The sequence below is a fragment of the Balaenoptera musculus genome, chromosome 12 (assembly GCF_009873245.2).
Source record: "Balaenoptera musculus isolate JJ_BM4_2016_0621 chromosome 12, mBalMus1.pri.v3, whole genome shotgun sequence".
Classification (NCBI taxonomy): Eukaryota; Metazoa; Chordata; class Mammalia; order Artiodactyla; family Balaenopteridae; genus Balaenoptera; species Balaenoptera musculus.
In genome coordinates, this window is record NC_045796.1 from 54,849,197 (window position 1) to 54,857,101 (window position 7,905).

Sequence of the window (7,905 nt, forward strand, 5' to 3'; positions counted from 1 at the left end):
CAAGCCAAGAAAACCTCAGCTCCTCCCAGGTCCCATAAATGGCAGGGTCACCCCACTCATTTGGTTCCTGGCCTCAAAGGTTGGCTGCGGCTGAGTTTTTCTGACGGAGCAGAGTGAGGCCTCTTCACAAATGCTGACTTGGATCTCAAATGCTGACCTTCATATTTTTTCTAAGAACCTCTTTTACACAAAGTAGAGAAGTAGCTGTTAGATAACAGTTAGCTCTCCATCCCATTTCCTAAGAGAGAACAACTGCTTACATGGCCCAGACATTAAGATTTGTTGTTCCAGTTACAACTACTCATGTGGCAACACCCTATTTATAGGATGCACAGAAGAATACTCTCTTTGAATGGTCTTGATATTATAAAAAGAGTTTAATGGTACACTTGCATATTTGAATTGCATCTTTGATGAGTGAATATTTAAATAAATTTCTTTATTATTGGTTATTCTTCATTTGTAATCTTCCCCATTTTTATTTACTTTACAATTAATTTTTTATTGAGATATAACTGACTACAAATAATTTTTAATTTGATCAGGTGGAATGGGAATATTTCATAGTCAGTTATTGCTCATTTGTTTATACATCAGTGTTTATCTTTCTTTAATCATCTCCATAATGATATTGCCTAGATCTAACTGTAATTTTTATATCAATCAGCTTTATTTACCATTTGAAAAATAACTGCTGTTTAGCTACATACTGAATTTCTTGAATTTAGGTCTTGTTCAGAACAAAATTTATTTAAGAACAATGATGCTATACTTTTGATGATGTAAAAATTTAGGTATTATTGTTTCCAAAACATTTAGTACTCTATCCTAACCTAAATCTTCTGCCTTCTGCCTTGTATAATATAAGGATGTATCCTGGGATGAGGACTGAAACTTTGAAAACTGTCTGGGCCTCTCACACAGAAGTTCATGGTCCATCTTTCAGGAAATAATCTCAAGGTGGATATTCACAAGCAGTGAAATTCTAAACTAACCAGAGGCTCTCCTAATATCAGTGTTCACTAAACTCATAAGAATTTTGAATGCCTCAGAGATCCCCCAATCTACTCCAAGCAGGTATTCCTGCTGTTAGACAAAGACTAAGGTCTTCTGGGTGGATAAAGGTGCAAACTTCTTCCCCGAGATGTGACCTTCACCTAAAACCTGGGAGCTCTCCAATCTCTCAAGGGACTGACTCTAAGAGCATGTTCAAATGGAGACAACCCACAAAGCTTTGGGAAAGCAGAGGAAAAAAGCCAAAAACAAACTAAAGAACAACCTAGACACACCACACAGCACTTATTGCAGACAGCAACAGAGATGACAGGTTTTTCCTGGGTGCTGATGGAGATCTAGCCAAGACAGGTACTCTGCTGGACTGCACCTCAAGAGGTTTCCTAATTCCCCTGCCAAATCACCAGCCCAGGTCCTGCTGCCCTAAGGCCTGCTGGGATCCTATCCACCGAAAAACACTGGCACTTTCAGTTCTGGAAGCAGTTCTGACAGCTTTGATTCTGCCATGTGCACAGAAAAGAGAAGCTCAAAGATTTTCTATGAGAAGATTGCAGGAAGAGTAAGGAGGTAGAGTCTAGACAACTCTAAGAAGTGCTTTGACCTAAAACTGTGTAATGCACTTTTTCTTTTTTTAACTTATTTTTACTTTTTTATTGTGATATAGTTCACATACCATAACATTTACCCTCCTAAAACATACAGGTCAGTGGTTTTTTACCATATTCACAATGTTGAATCACCATTATCTAATTCCAGATCATTTCATTGCTCCAAAAAGGAAAGGCAAATATGTGGCCTTTTGTGTTTGGCTTCTTAGCATAATGCTTTCAAGTTTCATCCACGTTATTTCATGTATCAGCACTTCATTCCTTTTTATGGCTGAACAATATTCCATTGTATGGATATACCAGATTTTGTTTACCCATTCATCAGTTGACGGACATTTGGGTGGTTTCCACTTCTTGGCTATTAAGAATAATGTTCCTGACCATTCGTTGGACTTGGTATTTAAAAGGGAGAAATGTTCAGCTTCTGAGACAAAACAACAACAACAACAAATGAAAAAGAAAAAGGATAGATGGAGAGTGAAAGCAAAAGAGTTAGGAATAAATTTAACCAAGAAAGTACAAGATTTGTACACTGAAAACTACAAAACGTTGCTGAAAGAAATTAATGAAGACCTAAATAAATGAAAAATATCCCATGTTCATATATTGGAAGAGTTAACATTGTTAAGAAGGCAATACTACAAACTGATGTACAGATTCATTATAATCCCAATCAAAACCTCAATGACCTTTTTGCAGAAATGGAAACAATGATCATAAAATTCAAATGTAATTTCAATGGAGCCCAAATAGCCAAAACTATCTTGAAAAAGGACAAAATTGGAAGACCTACGCCTCCTGATTTTAAAACTTACCAGAAAAGAAATTTATTAGTAATCAAAACAGTATGTGGTATTGACATAAAGATCAACGGAATAGACTTGAGAATCCAAAAATTTACCCATACATCTATGGTCAACTGATTTTAACAAAGGTGCCAAGACCACTCAATGGGAAAAAATAAACTCTTCAACAAATAATGCTGGACAACTGAATGTCTACGTGCAAAAGAATGAAGTTGGGCCTCTATCTCACAATATATGCAAAAATTTACTCAAAATACATCAACAATGTAAGAGTTAAAACCATAATACTCTGGAAATAAAACATAGGGGTAAATCTTTGTAACCCTGGATTTTGCAATAGACTCTAGAAATGGCCCCAAATGCACAAGCAGCAAAGGAAAAAATAAATTTCATCAAAATTAAAAACTTGTGCATCAAAGGACACTATCAAGAAAGTGAAAAGACAACCCACAGAATGGGAGAAAATATTTGAAAATCATATATCTGATAGGAGTCATCCAGTATCCAGAATATATGAAGAGCCCTTACAACTCAACAACAAAAAGACAAACAACCCAATTTAAAAATAAGCAAAGGATGGGGCTTCCCTGGTGGCTCAGTGGTTACAAATCCGCCTGCCAATGCAGGGGATACGGGTTCGAGCCCTGGTCCAGGAAGATCCCACATGCTGTGGAGCAAGTAAGCCCGTGCTCCACAACTACTGAGCCTGCGTTCTAGAGCCCACGAGCCAAAACTACTGAAGCTCGTGAGCCTAGAGCCCGTGCTCCGCAACAAGAGAAGCCACCACAATGAGAAGCCCACACACCGCAACTAAAGAAAGCCCGCCCTCAGCAACAAAGACCCAACGCAGCCAAAAATAAATAAATAATTTTTTAAAAGGCTTATAATAATAAAAAACAATAAGCAAAGCACTTGTACACATTTCTCCAAAGAAGATATACAAATGTCCAACAAACACATGAAAAGGTGTTCAAGATATTAGTCATTGGGAAATGCAAATCAAAACAAGATATCACTTTATACTTACTAGGATAGCTTTAATCAAAACAAAAAAAAACAAGAAATAGCTAGTGTCATCAGGAAGGTAGAGAAACAGGAACACTCGTACTCTGCTGGTAGGAATGTAAAATGGTACAGGTGCTATGGAAAGCAGATTGGCAGTTTCTCAAGAAGTTAAACATAGAATTACCATATGACCCAGTAATTCCTCTCCTAAGTAGAGACCCAAAAGAACTGAAAACAGATATTCAAACAAAAATCTATACACAAATGTTCATCGCAGCACTATTCACACTAGTCAAGAGATGGAAATTATCTAAATGTTCATCAACTGGTTAATGGATAAACAAAGTGTGGCATATCCATTCAATAGAGCATTATTCAGCCATTAAAAAAGAATGAAGTACTGATACATGCTATACCATGGATTAACCTCAAAAACATGCAAAGTAAAAGAAACCAGATATACAAGGTCACATATTATATGAATTCATTTATATGAATATTCAGAATAGGTAAATCCATAGAGAAAAAATCAGATTAGTGGTTGTCAGGGGCTAGGAGAAGGGAGAATTGGGGAGTGACTGCTTTATGAATATGGGGTACCCATACCCATTTCTTTTGGGGTTATGAAAATATTTTAGAATTTGATAGAGATGGTGGTTGTATAACATTGTCAATGTACTAAATGCCACTGAATTGTACACTTAACAATGGTTAATTTTATGTTATGGGTATTTTACCTCAATTTTTAAAAGTATGGTGGAACAATGATGTAGAAAACACTTCAACCTTTGACAATGATTTTGTAAATGTACATTTGCTGGCAGATATTTTCATGATCTTCATTAAGTAATAAATCAGATTATAAATTAAATTTTCAAAATTAAAAAATTATGAATAAAGAAAGCAAAAGAGGATGAGGAAACAAAACAGCAAAGGAAACCAAGAGAAAGAGAACAAGAGCCAGGAAAAATAAGAGAGGGAGAGAAGAGAAAAGGAGGAGAATGAAGAGGATGAGAAAAAGGAGAAAAATAGGAGAGCTAGAGCAAAAATTTTAAAGTGGGTGATATCAAGTGTCAGTGGGGCCTGTGCAGAAAGGAGCTCTCTCCTGCAGCTGGTAGGAGTGTGGGCTGCACAGACACTTTGGAGAACAATTAGTCAGTAGTTAATAAAATTAAAATGGATATACGCCATAATGTTCAGCATGTCAACTACAGGTAATAATACTGTACTGCATATTTGAAAGTTGTTAAGAGAGTAGATCTTAAAAGTTCTCATCGGGCTTCCCTGGTGGCGCAGTGGTTGAGAGTCTGCCTGCCAATGCAGGGGACACGGGTTCGAGCCCTGGTCCAGGAAGATCCCACGTGCCACGGAGCAGCTGGGCCTGTGAGCCACAATTACTGAGCCTGCGCGTCTGGAGCCTGTGCTCCGCAACAAGAGAGGCCGCGATAGTGAGAGGCCCGCGCACCGCGATGAAGAGTGGCCCCCGCTTGCCGCAACTAGAGAAAGCCCTCGCACAGAAACGAAGACTCAACACAGCCATAAATAAAAAAAAAAAAAAAAAAAAAAAAAGTTCTCATCACAAGAAAACAAAATTCTGTGACTGTATGGTGACAGATGTTAACTAGCCTTATTGGGGTGATCATTTCACAACACATACAAATATTAAATCATTATGTTGTACACCTGAAATTAATATAATGTATGTCAATTATACCTCAATACAAAAAATAAAAAATAAAAATAAAATGGACATACTCAGAGTTTCACTTCTGGTAGTTAATCTACCTTAGGGAGATCATCACACATGTGCCAAAGGAATCATGCACTCAGCATTTGCTTATATCAGAACATCAGAAATAATCTAAATAGTTCTCTTTTTAAAATTTATTTTATTTATTTATTTTTGGCTGCATTGGGTCTTCGTTGCTGTGCGTGGGCTTTCTCTAGTTGCAGAGATGGGGGCTACTCTTCATTGCGGTGCACGGGCTTCTCATTGAGGTGGCTTCTCTTGTTATGAAGCACAGGCTCTAGAGTGCAGGCTCAGTAGTTGTGGCATACGGGCTTAGTTGCTCTGCAGCATGTGGGGTCTTCCCGGACCAGGGCTCGAACCTCTGTCCCCTGCATTGGCAAGTGGATTCCTAACCACTGCGCCACCAGGGAAGCCCCAGAAATAATCTAAACAGTTAAGGAGATGAATACATTGTGATATACTAATAATATCATAATAGCATGCAGTAGTTTAAAGAAATAATTATATACATATGTATTTCATATATATATATATATATATATATATATATATATAATCATATATATCATATATATTTTATATATGTATGAAAAAAGTAATGAGTTCCAAGTTATTTTTTGGTCTAAAAACGATAGCTGACAAATGAAGTTTGATGTCACACAATATACACTAATATATGATATTATATTAATATATTACTGGTATAATAAAAATTTATGTTAATAAAAAGAAAATGAAGGCAACTTTTCATGTGCCTATTGGCCATCTGCACTTCCTTTTTGGAAAAATGTCTAGTTAGTTTTTCTGCCCCATTTTTTCATTGGGTTGTTTGGTTTTTTGATGTTGAGTTGAATGAACTGTTTATATATGTTGGATATTAACCCCTTATCAGTCATATCATTTGCAAATATTTTCTCCCATTCAGTACGTTGTCTTTTCATTTCCTTGTTGGTTTGCTTTGCTGTGCAAAAGCTTTCAAGTAATCATCAGGGAAATGCAAATCAAAACCTCAATGAGATATCACCTCCCACCTATCATCAAAAAGAATATAAATAACAAATGTTGGCAAGGATGTGGAGAAAAGGGAACCCTCCTACACTGTTGCTGGGAATGTAAACTGGTGCAGCCACTATGGAAAATACTATGGAGGTTTCTCAAAAAACTAAAAATAGAACTACCGTATGACCCAGCAATTCCGCTCCTGGGTATACATCCAAAAAAAACAAAAACACTAATTCAAAAAGATACATGCACCACAATGTTCATAGCAGCATTATTTGCAATTGCCAAGATATGGAAGCAACCTAAGTGTCCATCAACAGATGAATGGATAAAGAAGATATGGCATATATATATACAATAGAATACTACTCACCATTTAAAAAAATGAAGTGTTGCCATTTACAGCAACGTGGATGGACTTAGAGGGCACTATGCTAAGTGAAATAAGTCAGACAGAGAAAGACAAATACTGTATGATATCACTAAATGTGGAATCTAAAAAAATAAAACAAACTAGTGAATATAACAAAAAATAAGCAGATTCACAGATATAGAGAACAAGGGTAAGGGTATTATGAGGTACAAACTCATAAAATAAGTAAAATAAGTATAAAATAAGGTATAAAATAAGCTACAAGGATATATTGTATAACACAGGGAATATAGCCAATATTTTACAATAACTATAAATGGAGTATAACCTTTAAAATTGTGAATCACTATATTGTACACCTATAACTCATGCAATATTGTACAGCAACTATACTTTTAAATAAATAATAAATAAATAAATGAAAAGGAGTGATATAGAGAAATAGAACTATGGAGAATTATATAGGGATTAAAAAATGAAAGAAACACAGAAGAAAGAAAGAAGGTAAAAAAGAAGAAAGGAAGGAAGGAAGGGGTGAGTGAGCAAGCCTGGCTGAATTCATACCTGGAAGTAGAGGCAATTAACAAGCAAGTACACTAGATTAAATGAGACCTGGTTTAGCACTTAACTGCTCCTAGCTCTTTACCATAAGTATTCTTCACATTGCAGTTGCAACTTGAGGTGTGCAATCTGAGTTGACTGTGTTTCTGTCCTGCCACAGAGGTTTAGTCAAGAGACTATCCCAAAGGACCTGCAGGGATGAAGGCTATGGATCTCAGATACTCAATCTTTGAAGCAGAAATGCAGTTGGAAGTCCCAGAGAGCCCTCGACCTGTGGCTGATCCATAGGGCACCACTTCATTAGTTTTTGTCTCATGAAGACTTTGCAATGAAGATCAAGGCAGGGACATGTATGTGAAGGAGTAAAAGAGAAAAACCAGAATGCATCAGGACAGCAATACTTAACACAAAGTTTATTAAAGAAGGAACTACACTGTATGTACTAATATATTGAATACCTGAACCACACATACAAGTTGTATTAGTTACTACAAACTTAATGGCTTAAAATAACACACAAATTCTATCTCACAATTTTGCTGGGTCAGGAGTCCAGGCATGGCTTAACTGGGTCCTCTGCTTGGGGTTTCACGAAGCCAAAATTAAGGTGTCCTCTGGTCTGCATTCTCATCTGGAGGCTTGACTGGGGAAGAACATTTCTAAGGTCACTTAGGTGGTCGACAGAATTCATTTCCCTGTGCTTGTAGAACCCGAGGGCCCTGGCTTCCTGCTGGCTGTTGGCAAGAGGCTGCTCCTAGAGGCCACCTACAGCCCCATGCCCTGTGG